Here is a 16450-nt window from a genome sequence, read left to right on the forward strand (position 1 = left end):
GTGGTGCCACATTTCCCCACACACCGTGGGTGGCGTCACAGACAGTTTACGGCAAATCCCGTACAAATACGTCCCCTTTTTATTTGAAGTGTCAGCGCGACCCCCGGGTCTGGTCTGGTAGAATCCCTCAAGCCACACTGCGGATCTGGATCCGAGCAGCCCAGCTGCTGGCACAGGGGCGGCACAGATAGGGTTTTTTATTGGTAACATTTTGGGGTACATAACATTTTTTTATCGCTTTCAGTATAAGGCTGGGATCATATTCTTGTGTTCTACGCTGAGCATTTACATTGGGGATTCCATGTATATCCCACAGAAATGCTATTCAGAAGAATACTTTGCACTGACGAGGGGCAAGCACCCCGAAACACCGTGTCTGCAAATTGGGATTCTGATCTGGCTTATATATCCTGAGTCATATTGCAATGGATTGTTGAAAATCCACTTGTGACTTTTAGGATCGCTACTTCCAATAGGTGGCGCTGTGCTAGAGTTTGTCTCCTTTACTGGAGAGACAATTTGAATATTTCCCAGAGGGGCATTGCAGCTATAAGTCCCCTTACCTGGCAGCCAGACTGGCTTGCAAAGTCTCCTTAAGGAGAATAGTGTTCCCCCGTGGTCCCCACATAGCTTTCTCATGAGCCAGATCAGACACCCCCATACTTTGCACTGACGAGGGGCAAGCACCCCGAAACACCGTGTCTGCAAATTGGGATTCTGATCTGGCTTATATATCCTGAGTCATATTGCAATGGATTGTTGAAAATCCACTTGTGACTTTTAGGATCGCTACTTCCAATAGGTGGCGCTGTGCTAGAGTTTGTCTCCTTTACTGGAGAGACAATTTGAATATTTCCCAGAGGGGCATTGCAGCTATAAGTCCCCTTACCTGGCAGCCAGACTGGCTTGCAAAGTCTCCTTAAGGAGAATAGTGTTCCCCCGTGGTCCCCACATAGCTTTCTCATGAGCCAGATCAGACACCCCCATACTTTGCACTGACGAGGGGCAAGCACCCCGAAACACCGTGTCTGCAAATTGGGATTCTGATCTGGCTTATATATCCTGAGTCATATTGCAATGGATTGTTGAAAATCCACTTGTGACTTTTAGGATCGCTACTTCCAATAGGTGGCGCTGTGCTAGAGTTTGTCTCCTTTACTGGAGAGACAATTTGAATATTCAGAAGAAAGCACTCACATTAATGAGGCAAGGGGAGACACTTTGGACACCATTTGACATCTGTTCAGGTGGTATACATCTTTTTAGGTGTGCACAAAACCACACTTGTGCACCAAAAAGAAAATAATGGGGCACTGTCAGGACAGAGACCAAGTGCAGTCCAAAGTGACTGTATCTGCCTCATAATAATGAGTGGTTCCGTCGGGGGTTTTATCTGAAGTGCAGGTTTTGGGATTTACATGTACACCCGACATAAGTGCTCTGTGGTGAGTCCAGGACAAATGTGAACCGAACCTTATACAAATTTTTGGGAGGTAGAATCAACAAACACAGAGCAGTTAAAGAATAGCTTTTTTTATTTCTACATTGTTTACCATGCTGTTTTAGGCCTCTGCCACACTCACGTGAAAATCACGCACGTGCCGAGAGACACGTATTTCCCCTGCGTGTTGCGTGCAGGTAAGTACGTGTCTCTGGTACGTGCGGGCCATGTGTGTTCTACGTGTGCTATCCGCAATAGCACACGTAGAACCGGTAATTTGCATACTCACGTGGTCCTTCCTCCTGTCCGTGGTGCTGATCTTCGGTCTCCGGTCCTGCCCACTCCCCGCTGCTGCTGCTGCCAGGCAGTGAAGTGAATATTAAATGAGAATAATGAGCGGCGGTCGGCAGCAAGTGGCAGCAGCGGCAGAGACAGGAGGGCTGGAGAAGGTGAGTAAATGTTTTGTTTTTATTTCACTGACACGTGTGTTTTCTCCGGCGCGTGCCACGCGGAACCGCATCCACACTACACCCGTGTGGTACGGGTGTGGGCTGTGTGACACCCGTGCTGCCGGAGAAAAAACTGACATGTCAGCGTTTAGAAAAACGCACACACGTAAAAACGCATACGGACACACGTTCCGTGTGGTTTTACGTGTGTGTGTCTGCTACAATAGGGTAGCATTGCTGAACGTGTCTCCGTGCCGCCGGTACGTGCAAAAAATGGCAAACACGTACCGGCGGCACGGATGTGTGTTGCAGGCCTTAGTGATAGACGGCTTTATTTTCTGATAGGTGCAATTACAGTGATACCAGATTTATATAGTGTTTAATGTTTTGTTACTATAACACAGTAAAAATACATTTTGTAACAGTTTTTTTTGTCGCCATATTCTGAGAGCTGTAACATGTTTTATTTTTTGGTGAACAGAGCATTATGAGAACTTATTTTTTGCGAGACAGAATTGGAGATTTTTTTTGGTACCATTTTGGATTATATAACATTTTTTTATAGCTTTTATTCAGATTTTTCAAACGCAAAATGAATAAAATTAACAAAACCCAGCAATTAATTTGCAGAAATGTAAAAAAAAAATTATATATATATATATATATATATATATATATATATATATATATATATATATACAGTGGAACCTCGCTTAACGAGTAACCCAGTTATCGAGAATTTCGTGTAACTCTGTTTACGAGAAAGCTTTGCTGGACGAGCAAAATACTCACCGCACACACTTCCGGTTCCGTACAGCCACCGCGCTCTAACCCACTCTTGCAGTCCACACAAACACACAAAAGCACGCACAAACACACACAAACACACACGCGCGCACACACATACAGTATTATGCTCACCTTACTTTCCGTTCCCTCGCCGGTCTCCTGGGTCCTGTAGTTCCCCGGTATAGGCTGTGCATCGGCAACCATAGCGACAAAGCAGGAACTTCCTCTGTCACCGCTACTCAAAGGCAGCGCGCTGACCAATCAGAGGCAAGGGGCTCCTGCCTTTGACGTCAGCGCTCTGGCACCGGAAGTTCCTCCCTCGTTGTGATGGTAACCCGATACACAGCCGTACTAGCGAACAGCAACTCCCAGGAGACCGGCGATGGAACGGAAGGTAAGGTGAGCATAATATGTGCGTGTGCGTGCGTGCATGCTTGTGTATGTGTGTGTGTGTGTCTGTAAGTGTTTGTGTGTGTTTGTGCATGTGTATAATGACACAATAGAGGACCAGGATGGGACATTTAACAAGTTGTGGAACGAATTGTCTGCATTGCAATGATTTCCTTTGGGAAATGACTGAACGAATAACTTGGTTAACCAGCACACTCCTAGAATGGATTGTTCTCGTTAACAAAGGTTCCACTGTATGTATATTATATTATGTCTATTGTAACTTGTATATGTATTTTGTATGTAACCCCCTTCTCATGTACAGCACCATGGAATCAATGGTGCTCTATAAATACATATTATTATTATTAATAATAATAATTATATATATATATATATTTTTATTATTATTTTTTTTAACGCTGTTCACTAATTTATTCTTCAGACCAGTACAATTATAGCAATACTAGATTTATATCTTTTATTATTCTTGTCTACTTTTACACACTAAGAAGTATATTTTACACAAATTAATTTGTTTTTGTATTTCCATATTCTGAGAGCTGTAACTATTTTTTTTCTGAATGATATGTATTAAGGCTTGTTTTCTGCAGACGGTTTCGCGTGTTCAATTATACCATGTTTTTTTTCTAACATGACTTTTTGATCGCTTTTTTGTCATTATGATGAAAAAGTAAAATTTTTGTTGTGTCTTTTTTTTATCTTTGTTCACCATACGGATGAAATAACATGACAATTTTATAGATGGGGTAATTCTGGACGCGTTGATACCAATTATGTATACTTTTTTGTTTTTTCTTTTAATGCAAATGCTGTGCTTTTAGTGGTGCACCAGTTTTTCGTGTTATTTTGTGCTCTTATGTGTGTTTTTTTTACTTTCTCTGCATAATTTATTTGGCTTTTTTTACTTTTTCACTTAGTTTTACTGTGGGAAATTAATATTTTTTCATTTCATTGCTCATCTCATGCACTGCTGTACTCGTGTACTGCAGTGCAGGGGACTTTTCAGTGTCTCACTGACAAAGCCTGTTGGACCCTTCTTAGAGCAGGATCTAATAGGTCACCGTTACCTAGGGTCACCAGATGACCTCAGTGTACCATGATAACAAACGCAGGGAGGCAATCCTGCCAAGGAGGGTCTTTTAATCCCCTTTTAACCACTTAGATACCGCTGTTGCAATTGACAGAAGTATTTAAAGGATTAATTGACCATGATCAATTCCAAAACTGGTTCAGGCCAATGCAGACGGGGGTCAGCTGTCATATACAGCTGTCACTCTCCGGATTTTCACCTGCAGGGGGGCACTATCCAATTATTCCTTACTACCGTTTCAAAAAAATGGCAGTAAGGAATACGGCCCCTTAACAACCGTTGTTTTAATGTGTATTGCAGTCATTAAAGTGTTAACTTCTAGGTCCTTCATAGTGTAAATTCAAAAGTACGATAGATAGATAGATAGATAGATAGATAGATAGATAGATAGATAGATAGATAGATACAGATCATTAGAACATAGCTAGCACCCACTTGGTACACTTTGGATTATCATGATAACAAGCATGGTGTGTGCTGGCCAGACGTGTGCACTCTTTATGCTGTTTCTAATATTCAAAGTTCCCTACGGATACCGTACTGTGACGTCACAAAGTAACAGAAAAAACTATTTCATCCCTGACCCGTCTGCTGTGTTACTGCATTTTAATGATGCTGGTTGATCCCTAATGTTCTCAAACAAACTTCTGAGGCCTTCACAGAACAGCTGTAGTTATACTGAGAATAAATTATACACAGGTGGACTGAATTTACAAATTAGGTGACGTCTGGAAGCAATTGGTCGCAGGATTTTATTTGGGTTATCAGACTACAGGGGGCTGAATACAAATGCACGTCACAATTTTCAAACGTATACTTGTAAAATATTTATAAAACCATGTATTTTATATTGGGCAGCATGAAGGCTTAGTGGTTAGCACTGTGGATTTTAAGCACTAGGGTCTTGGGATCAAATCTAATGAAGAACAACATCTGTATTGAGTTTGTATGTTCTCCCAGTGTATGGCTGGAGTCACACTTGCGATTAACTCGCATGAGTGCAATGCGAGAAAATCTCGCATTGCACTCGGACCCATGTTAATCAGTGAGGCAGCTCCGATCTGCTATTTTTTACTCACTCCAAATCGGACTGAGAAAAAAATCGCAGCATGCTGCGTTTTGGTGAGTTTCTCGCGCGAGTCCCTTCAATGCAAGTCTATGGGTGCGTGAAAAAAAATGGATGTCACGCGGACGACACTCGGACCATCCTAGTGACATGCGTTTTTCTCAATAGGTTTCTAGCAAGTAGCAGAGAACACTAAATGCTCTAAATGCTCCTGTACATAACAGTACATGAATAGCAGCTGATGAGGGTAAAAACTGATTGCACACTAACAGCACACTGATGAAATGTGTGAAAAAATCGTCCAACTTTCTGGCATGAGAATCGGACCGATTTTACACTCGCAAGTGTGATTCCAGCCTACCAGTGGATTTGCTCCCACACTCAAAAGAGATACTGATAGGTATTGTTTATAGACTGTGAACCCTAATTGGCACGGTGATGATGATATCTGTAAAGCACTGTGGAATTAGTGGTATTGTAAATAAATACACTTAACAAATACTTGCTACTTTATGTTAGTTTTTGGGTACAAAGTTGAAAAGTTCACAAGCAGCATCGGTCTGAGACCCTAGATGATACTCGCCAGTTTGCCCCCGAGCCAGATGTAGAGGGGGCTCACCAGTAACTGATGCTCAGTCGAAACTTTGCCAGTTTATAGGCCGACAGCTGATGTCAGTGTGCGACGCATGGCTGTGACATTGTTGCCCAGTGCTGACGTCAGCCGCAAGCTTTTGCTAGTCCAGCGGACATTTTAACGACCGTGCTGGATTTGAACCAACAAGGGGACGCTGCTCAGGAACGGGAGCAAGGTGAACATGTGTTGTTTTTATTTGAATGGATTTTATCTTTATGTGTGCTGGTGTACAGGAGGATATGTAAGCACTTTTACTGTCCAAATGGGGCTAATGCTGTTTATGGGGGGCTGTGTAGTGGCTAATACTCTCTTTAGGGAACTATTTGGGGCTCATACTGTATATAGGGGGCTATGTTTGGGCTCACAATGTATATAGTGGGTCTGTAAAGCAGGGGCACCGGGCAGTAGTTGCAAGCAAGGGATTCCTTCTGACTCGCCCACCCCAGGGCTATGGGACACCCGGTGCCGGGCCGGACTAGTCCGGGGGACGTCAGTGGTGGCGGGGCCCGACTCCGTGGCCCTGGTGGGTGTCAGTTTAATATGGCTGGTGACTTGGGAGCAATTAAAGTATTTGTTTCGTGACGCCACCTGTGGTCTGCGGCTATTAAGCCGCCGCTGCTGTGTGAAGCCTCCGGGGTGATGATACGGCAGCAATGGTGGTACTGCTCCCCACAGGTGGAGCGGAGCCCCGGGGACACTGTTAGTGCTCGTGAAAGTCTATGGTGTTGTGTGGCTAACACGGTGCAGGGCCGACAGGCAATGAAAGAACCAGGCACAAACAACAGTCTCTTTACCTTCTCTTTTACTTTAGGAACAGTCCAATCCTGGGAGACCGTCACAGGTGGTGAAGGGGATCTGGTCGGCCTGGAAGTACTTGGGGTGATCTTTCTGGCCAGCTGAGTATGAGGCCTACTCCTGTTCCTTTCTTTACTACGATAGGACCCTGCTTCTCTGGATCCAGCAATGGCCCTCTTTGCTGCTGGGACCGGTGGTACGTCCCTTTCCCTCTGTGGTAGGCTGCGCAGGCCCTCTCTGGTGCTTCTCTACTGGAGTCCACACCGGGCCCTGATGCTGCAGCTGTACCTTCGGGATGTTTATGGGCCAGGTGCTTGCAGCTCTCCTGCCCTTCGGATTCGGCTACCAGGGAGTATTTTAAGCTCTGGTGGCCACAGACTCCGATGTCCGAGTCTCTTCTCTGCCTCTCTGCTACTCCTGCTTCCCTGGGCCAAGCTGTTCCAGCTCCAGGCCCCAGATCCACAGGACAGCACACTCTGCGTCTGCTTCCTTTCACTTCTCTCTACAGACTGAACACTAATTCCTCCCTCAGGTCAGACTTAAGGAATGCTCCCTGGAATTCCAGGTTCAGAGCTCCCCCTGCTGGCCGGAGGGAGAACTGCGTTGGATGTTAAACTTGCTGGCCAATGGACCTCCCAATTACCTCCAGGCTCAGCATTAACCCTTTGGAAGGGCAATGCTGTTGTGGCGACCAGGTCCTGGGGTGCCACACTCCCACTTAGTTAAATTCAGTACTCCTGGACTGTAGAAAACAAAACAAGACATACATGTTACAACCTTACACAACTATAAGAGTCTAGTGTGGCTCCCTGCTGGGTGTCCATTACACTGCTCCATGGGGGACCCGCCGCGATAAAACCCCCAACATAGGCTCTGGGCGTGTGTCAGAGCATTGATGACCCCACTCTATGCACGCCGGACGGGTTTTTCTTCAGGGGTTGCTGAGCACACTGGTGCTAACTATGTACAGCTAGGTGTTGGCCACCCATAGTCCAGTGGCCCAATTGTCCATTTTCTCAACCAAAAAAAACCATTTTTTACACAACATTACAGACATTTCACATTACTATTTACATTCTAATAAGTACTCTTTCTTTTTACTCTCTATACCTTGGAGGGGGCTGTCCCCGAGTGCTGCGTTGGGACCTGCGTAGCTCTGGTGTCTGCCCCTGACTACTTGGTGTGTCTTCTACCTCAGCACTACAGGTAGGCCTAACCCTGATAGGTATGCGTGATGATTGCCTACGTGGTCTGAGAGTCGCCAAGGGTATGACAGGTTGACCACTGACAGGGGGTTGATTCTCCTGTTCCACTGCTGGCGTGTCATCTCGTGTTGGAGCGGACGGTTCTTTAGGTGGATCTGGAACCTCTTCTGTTTCTGGCTCGACCAACTGCGGGAACGTCAACACTGGTACCACTATGGCATTGTTTATTCGGGTCCAAGTTTTGGGGAATTTTCCAAGGATTGTTTGGATCATCTCTTCCTCTTTTTCTGGACTTTGGGGACTTTCTTGTACTTCTTCTACTTCTTTTTGGGTTCTGCACCGTTCGGGGCACGCTTTCAGGCGGTCTCGAGAAACTGCTTGATAGGTCTTGCCTTCATCTTTGCTTATGAGGCATACCTTACTATTGTCAAAGTTGGAGGGGATAATGGTGTAGGGTTCATTCTCCCACTGATCATCTAATTTATGCGCTCTCCGCTTTTTCTTGAGGACCTGTTCTCCAGGTGCTAAGGGAGTTGCTGGAGCTGTTTGATTGTAATGCTGCTCTTGTCTCGTTCTTGCTTGGGACAGGCTCCTTTCTACGCATTCCTGGACCTTGTGGTACTGCTGTTGTCACTCTGTATCCCAATCTTCTATCTCCTGAACCGCTTCAGGTGACACAGTCCCCATCTCAAAGTCTACAGGTAACTTGCCAGGTCTTGCTCGCATCAGGTAAGCAGGGCTGCAGTTGGTCGAATTTACTGGGATATGGTTGTACAGGTCTACCAGATCTGGTAACTTCTCTGGCCATTGGTTTCTTTCTTCCAGAGGTAGAGTCTTGAGCATATCAATAACCACATGGTTCATCTTCTCGCACAATCCATTGGTTTGGGGGTGGTACGGTGTGGTTCTGATTTTCTTACAACCGTACATGTTACAGAACTCTTGGAACACTTCTGCCTCGAATGCAGGACCTTGATCAGTCAGTACCCTTTCAGGGTAACCGTGAGGTCGACAAAAGTATGCCTGAAATGCTCTAGCTGCTGTTCTGGCTGTCTGGTCCTTCACGGGCACTACTACCAGGAAACGAGAGTAATGGTCCACAATGGTGAGGGCGTACACATAGCCTGACCGGCTTGGTGTTAACTTCACATGGTCCAGGGCCACCAACTCCAGGGGCTGCTTCGTGACAATTGGCTGTAGGGGAGACCTCTGGCTGGCATCATCTTTCCGCCTCAGGTTACACGGACCACAGTCTCGGCACCACTTCTCGACTGTCTTTCTCATGTGTACCCAGTAGAACCGATCACGGAGTAGGGTCTCCAACTTCTTCCACCCGAAGTGTCCTGCGCTATCATGATAAGCTGCTAGGACCATTGGAGCATCCCTCTGTGGGACCACTATCTGCCAGACGAGTTCATTCGTTCGCCAGTTGACATATCTCTTGCAGAGCTTGCCTTGGTATGTGAACAGTCGTCCCCTCTCCTTCCACAGCTGCTGGGCTTCTTCTGGAGCATCTGGGCCAAGATGGGTCTCAGCTTGTGCTAGCTTTTCTTTGACCAATCGCACGGCCGGGTCACCGTTCTCTTCCCAATTATGGTGGAGTAATGGGTTGACCGAGACCTCGTGCTGGCTCGAGCGCTTCACTCCTACAGCATGCTCACACTGGGAAACACCTTGGTGATGGAAAGCCGGTAACTCTATCTCTTCGAGTTCATCCAGGTCTTCTCCAGACTCGGGTAAGTGAGGCATTCTGGACAGCGCATCAGCATTGTTATTCTTCTTGCCAGCTCGGTACTTGATGGTAAAGTCAAAGTTAGACAGCCGGGCCATCCATCGCTGTTCCAACGCACCTAACTTGGCTGTTGCCAGATGTGTCAACGGATTGTTGTCCATGAAGATGGTGAACTTGGCCGATGCCAGATAGTGCTTGAAGCGTTCAGTCACTGCCCAAACAATAGCGAGGAACTCTAGCTTGAAGGAACTGTAGTTTTCTGGGTTCCTTTCTGTGGGCCGAAGCTTCCTACTGGCGTAAGCTATCACCTTCTCTCTGCCTCCCTGCACCTGGGACAGAACTGCTCCCAGGCCCACGTTGCTGGCGTCTGTGTACAGTACAAACGGCTGGCTGTAGTCAGGGTAGGCCAGAATTTCTTCTCCCGTGAGAGCCCCTTTCAGCCGGACAAAGGATGTTTCTATTTGGCTGCTCCATTCAAATGGAGGGCTCTGCTTCTTAGCCTGCTTTGGCTGGCCCACCAGGAGATCTTGAAGGGGCGCTGCTATCTTTGTGAAACCATCAATGAACCTTCGGGAGTAGCCCACCAGCCCAAGGAACTGCCGCACCTCCTTTACCGTGGTGGGTCTTGGCCAGTCCTTGATTACGGTGACTTTCTCTGGATCAGGTGCCACACCTTCTGCGCTGACCACATGACCCAGGTACTGTACCTTTGGCTTCAAGAGGTGACATTTGGACGGTTTTATCTTCAGGCCATCTTCCGACAAGGACTCAAACACTTCTGCTAAGTACCTCAGGTGGTCTTCATAAGTCTTGGAGTAGACTATGACGTCATCCAGGTACAACAGCACGGTTTCAAAGTTGTGGTGGCTCAAGCAGCACTCCATCAACCTTTGGAATGTCCCTGGGGCGTTGCAGAGTCCGAATGGCATACAGTTGAACTCGCAGAGGCCCATTGGCGTCGTGAATGCAGTCTTCTCCTTGTCTGCCTCTGCCACGGGAACCTGCCAATACCCACTGGTGAGATCCAAGGTGGAGAAATAGTTAGCTGACTTTAAGGCTGTTAGTGACTCCTCTATTCTGGGTAGTGGATAAGCATCTTTATGTGTAATGCGGTTAATTTGTCTGTAATCTCGACATTCTCATTGTACCATCTTTTTTCTTTACGAGCACTAGTGGAGCTGCCCAAGGGCTACAGCTATCTCTGATAACTCCAGCCTCCTTCATTTCCCATAACATTTCTTTGGCACGCTGATACTGTGCTGGGGGTACAGGGCGGTATCTCTCTTTAATGGGATGATGATCACCCGTGGGGATTTGATGTTTAACCCCTTTTACCTGCCCAAAATCTAGGGGGTGTTTGCTGAAGACCCGCTCGTACTCCTGTACCACCCGGTAAACCCCATGCTTTTGGTGTGAGGGGTTGGAGTCGGTGCCCACATGTAATTTTTGGCACCAGTCTTCCAGCTGCCCCTTGGAGCCATTGTCTTCCGCCTGGTCGGACGGGATCAAGGGTTCCACTGCTTTGATGGTATTGTTACTGACAGTGTACAGTTTTGCTACAGTGGCGTACCGGGGCAATTTGGCTTCCTCCTCCCCACAATTCAGGACACGGACGGGCACTCTCCCCTTGCGGACGTCTGCTACCCCTCTGGCTATCAGGACTCCAGGCCTACTGTCTGAATACACTGGTTCTACCAAGGCATGGTAATCCTGACCCTTGAGGCCTATTGCTGCCCGACACCATATCAACATTTCACTTCTTGGGGGTATTGCAATGGGGAGGGGGTCACTTACCCTCACACTGCTAATTTCTCCTCCGGCCAGCTCTACCTGCTGCCTCCTCATCAGGGCTCTGATCTCCCTCTGTAGGGCACGCTGCTGCCCGGAGATGGCAGTTTCAGACGCCTGTTGCAACAAAATTATCACTTTGGCAATACAATTTTCTATCACATTTGTACCAATGGTTAACAGTGGGTCAGATTCTTTGCGATCAATATCTACAATTATCATCCCCTGACATGGCAATTCTACCCGCCCCACTTTAATGGTTACTTCTTTATACCCAATTTGAGGTAAGGGCTGACCATTACTGGCCACAATTGTTAAATCATTATCTGGGCCATGGTCAATGTCTGAATCAGCCCAATATCTTTTGTACAGTTTATAAGGGATGGTTGTTACCTGGGACCCCGTATCCAGGAGGGCATTCAAAGGGATCCCATCCAGCACAATAGGAAGGACCGGGCGTCCTCCCACATACTTGCTGCGACTGGGGGTTGAGCCGGGCTTCCTTACACCTGGGGGTTGGCTCCTGGCCCCAGGCTCGGCCCATTTAAAGGACAGTGTCTTGCAATATGACCCGCCTGACTGCAGCGGCGGCAGATCGGTTGTCCCGTTGAATCATACCGGTCTGTATCTTTTCCTCGGGTTGGCGGAATCCTCCTCTGTCGCATCCATGGGACGTCATCTGGGCTGGAGGCCAACTCGATTCTTGCAGGCGATGGGGTCACTTGTAGCGACTGCACGGTCTTGGCAAGGGCAGCTACAGTCTTGGTCAGCTCCTGGACCTGCTGTCTGAGCTCTGCAGTGGGATCCTTATCCAGGGACTGCGCCTCAGCCCCTGCAGCGGCTCGTGTTGCAGGCACCACCCCGGGGTACGTGATAGCAAGAGGCCGGAGGGGTACTGGGTCATTCGGTGTAGATTCTCTCAGTACCCGGATGGCCTGGTCCTTAAACTTTGCAAAGTCTAGAGCAGGGTTCTGCAGGACCATGATACGCAGCTGGGTCCTGTGGGCATCTGACAGGAGCCCCTCTATGAACTGCTCAGTTAGGAGTTTGTCTTCTTCACGTACACTCTCTGGGTCCACCTGTTTAACTGCTTTCAGGGCCTCCTGCAAGTTTAAGGCATAGTCCCTTATGCTGTCTGTGGCCCGTTGTTTGCACCCAAAGAATCTCATCTTTATTTCTGCTGCGGTGCGGGTGTCAAAAGTACTCTTTAGCTTGGCCAGTATCTGGGTTGCTGTCCCTTTATCTGTATCAGGCCAGGACTTCACTTCACGCTGGGGCGCGCCGGCTAGCTGCCCCATTAATATGCCCACCTTCTGGCTCTCAGTCAGCGGATACACCCGGAACAAGCTGTGCAGCCTTTCTCTGAAGTCGCTCAAGGTATGGGACTCCCCGGAGTACTGCGGCAGCCATTCTGCTCCCGGGATGTACGGCATTGTGATCGGCATTACCGGCGCTACAGCGGGGGCTGGGGCGACGGCGACTGGGATTACTTCGGCTGGTGCTGCGGCGTCTCGGGCTATGGCAGCCACCTGCCCTCCCTCCGAGTCGGACATCTTCCTCCCCCTTAGTGAACCTTACCAGGCTCCGTTCACTTTTCAAATTCCCTTCTGGGTCGCGCGGGGTTAACGGCGCTCTGCTCTGATGGCGCGCTCCCTTTGCGCTCTTTATCAGGCACGCCCCCCTTCTTCCTGCGCTCGGCGAGGCTAATGGCGGCGGCAGTTTGCAAACAGTAACACAGTCTTTTAAGCACAGTTTCTGCAGGCGCACAGTACCCGGTGGGACCGGGCACGAAATCCTGTTCGTGACGCCAAAAGTTGACTCGCCCACCCCAGGGCTATGGGACACCCGGTGCCGGGCCGGACTAGTCCGGGGGACGTCAGTGGTGGCGGGGCCCGACTCCGTGGCCCTGGTGGGTGTCAGTTTAATATGGCTGGTGACTTGGGAGCAATTAAAGTATTTGTTTCGTGACGCCACCTGTGGTCTGCGGCTATTAAGCCGCCACTGCTGTGTGAGGCCTCCGGGGGTGATGATACGGCAGCAATGGTGGTACTGCTCCCCACAGGTGGAGCGGAGCCCCGGGGACACTGTTAGTGCTCGTGAAAGTCTATGGTGTTGTGTGGCTAACACGGTGCAGGGCCGACAGGCAATGAAAGAACCAGGCACAAACAACAGTCTCTTTACCTTCTCCTCTTTTACTTTAGGAACAGTCCAATCCTGGGAGACCGTCACAGGTGGTGAAGGGGATCCGGTCGGCCTGGAAGTACTTGGGGTGATCTTTCTGGCCAGCTGAGTATGAGGCCTACTCCTGTTCCTTTCTTTACTACGATAGGACCCTGCTTCTCTGGATCCAGCAATGGCCCTCTTTGCTGCTGGGACCGGTGGTACGTCCCTTTCCCTCTGTGGTAGGCTGCGCAGGCCCTCTCTGGTGCTTCTCTACTGGAGTCCACATCGGGCCCTGATGCTGCAGCTGTACCTTCGGGCTGTTTATGGGCCAGGTGCTTGCAGCTCTCCTGCCCTTCGGATTCGGCTACCAGGGAGTATTTTAAGCTCTGGAGGCCACAGACTCCGATGTCCGAGTCTCTTCTCTGCCTCTCTGCTACTCCTGCTTCCCTGGGCCAAGCTGTTCCAGCTCCAGGCCCCAGATCCACAGGACAGCACACTCTGCGTCTGCTTCCTTTCACTTCTCTCTACAGACTGAACACTACTTCCTCCCTCAGGTCAGACTTAAGGAATGCTCCCTGGAATTCCAGGTTCAGAGCTCCCCCTGCTGGCCGGTGGGAGAACTGCGTTGGATGTTAAACTTGCTGGCCAATGGACCTCCCAATTACCTCCAGGCTCAGCATTAACCCTTTGGGAGGGCAATGCTGTTGTGGCGACCAGGTCCTGGGGCGCCACACTTCCATTAGGCGCCCTGGCTCCACTTCATCGGAAAAGTGTTGTGGTCCTGGTTGGGAGTGTGGATAGTTGCGGTGCTGTTCATACCTTTCAAAAGCCTGCATGATACTGTTTTGGGCAGGCAAGGACTGGATCGTGGAGGAAACAGAGATGGAGGCTGATAGTTCTTTTTAAACAACAATTCAGACCCTGGTTGACAATTAGACACAAGATGTAGCAGATACACTTCTTAGAAGTTCTTTTACAAAGAGCACCAACAGACACACTTCTCTATGTTCACCTCAGATGTTCTTATCGTGGATGTTCCCAGTCCTCGTGCCCCGACTCAGCTTAGCATAACAGACTGGCACAAGAAAGTCATTCTTTTCCACCCACGATTCCGCGTCCCCCCAGCCACAGGGAGTACTGCCGCTCTTGGATCCTTCGCATACTCAATTGCGTCCAACACTGCTCCAGCCCATTACCTTTTAGCTACTTAGCCTCCATAAGTCACCCACAGAATACAACCAAAACACGACTCAACAGCCTGTTCGTCCATCCTACGTCACTTCCTCGTGTAGACCCCAAACGACCCCGTTCACAAGATATGAATACTTTTTCAAGCGACTGTATGTGTGATCCTGGCTATTGCAGCAGTCTCAACTATATGTTACAGCTGACTTAGATTGATGATGGTGTGGAGTCAAGATCCTGCACCATCATCATAAATATACTGTACATGTTGTGGGAACCTCCTTCAGACAGCGCCGTACATGTAGTGCATGTAAAGAAGGGAGTGGAAGCTCTACAGCTACGTTTTAGAGTATATCAGTTCTACCTTTATATTTTGTCACAAGATGGACTAAAAAAGAACACATCCTCAGACCTTTTCATTCAAAATCTTTTCTCTTGTTCCCTCTTCTGTGCTGTGTATGATGTGTAATATGGTCTGAAAATGAAGGGTAAACAGATCAATAAATACGACCATGATATGGCCATGAGACATTTACATGATCAACGGCTGATTAGTACTCTTTATGATCAGTAAATAATACTGCCACCTAGAGGACACTTGTATGAATACAACACAAGAATATACTGTACAATATCTGATGTGACGCGCTATTGCTTTTATATTATCAACTTATTCTAGTGTGCTACACAAAGATTGTCACCATTCACAACCTAGGTTTCCCACTTCAGACATGTGACTCGCCCACCCCAGGGCTATGGGACACCCGGTGCCGGGCCGGACTAGTCCGGTGGTAGTCAGTGGTGGCTGGGCCCGGCTCCGTGGCCCTGGTGGGTGTCAGTTGAATATGTGGCTGATATTAAAGTCTTTGTGTTCGTGACGCCACCTGTGGTATGCGGCTATTAAGCCGCCGCTGCTGTGCAAGGCCTCCGGGGTGATGTTATGGCAGCAATGTTGGTACTGCTCCCCACAGGTGGAGCGGAGCCCCGGGGACACTGTTGGTGCTCGTGAAAGTCTATGGTGTTGTGTGGCTAACACGGTGCAGGGCCGACAAGCGAGGAAAGAACCAGTCACAAACAACAGTCTCTTTACCTTTTCCTCTTTTACTCTGGGAACAGTCCAGTCCTGGGAGACCGTTACAGGTGGTGATGGGGATCCGGTCGGCCTGGAAGTACTTGGGGTGATCGTTCTGGCCAGCTGAGTATGAGGCCTACTCCTGTGCTTTTCTTGGTGATGATAGGACCCTGCTTTTCTGAATCCAGCAATGGCCCTCTTCGCTGCTGGGACCAGTGGTACGTCCCTTCCCTCTGTAGGTGACTGCGCAGGCCCACTCCCTGGTGCTTCTCCGCTGGGGTCCACACCGGGCCCTGATGCTGCAGCTGTACCTTGGGTGTGACTGGGCCAGGGGCTTGCAGCTCTCCTGCCCTTCGGATTCGGCTACCAGGGACGGATTTTACACCCTGGCAACCACAGACTCCGATGTCCGAGTCTTTCTCTGCTGCCTCACAGCTACTCCTGCTTCTCTGGGCCAAACTGCTCCAGCTCCAGGCCCCAGATTTACAGGACAGCTCACTCTGCGTCTGTTCACTTCTACTGCTTCCTACAGACTGCCTAACTCCTCCCCCAGGTCAGGCTTAAGGAAGCTCCCTGAAACTTCAGGTTCAGAGCTCCCCCTACTGGCCTGAGGGAGAAACTGCGGTG

The sequence above is a fragment of the Anomaloglossus baeobatrachus genome, chromosome 5 (genome assembly GCF_048569485.1).
Source record: "Anomaloglossus baeobatrachus isolate aAnoBae1 chromosome 5, aAnoBae1.hap1, whole genome shotgun sequence".
Classification (NCBI taxonomy): domain Eukaryota; kingdom Metazoa; phylum Chordata; class Amphibia; order Anura; family Aromobatidae; genus Anomaloglossus; species Anomaloglossus baeobatrachus.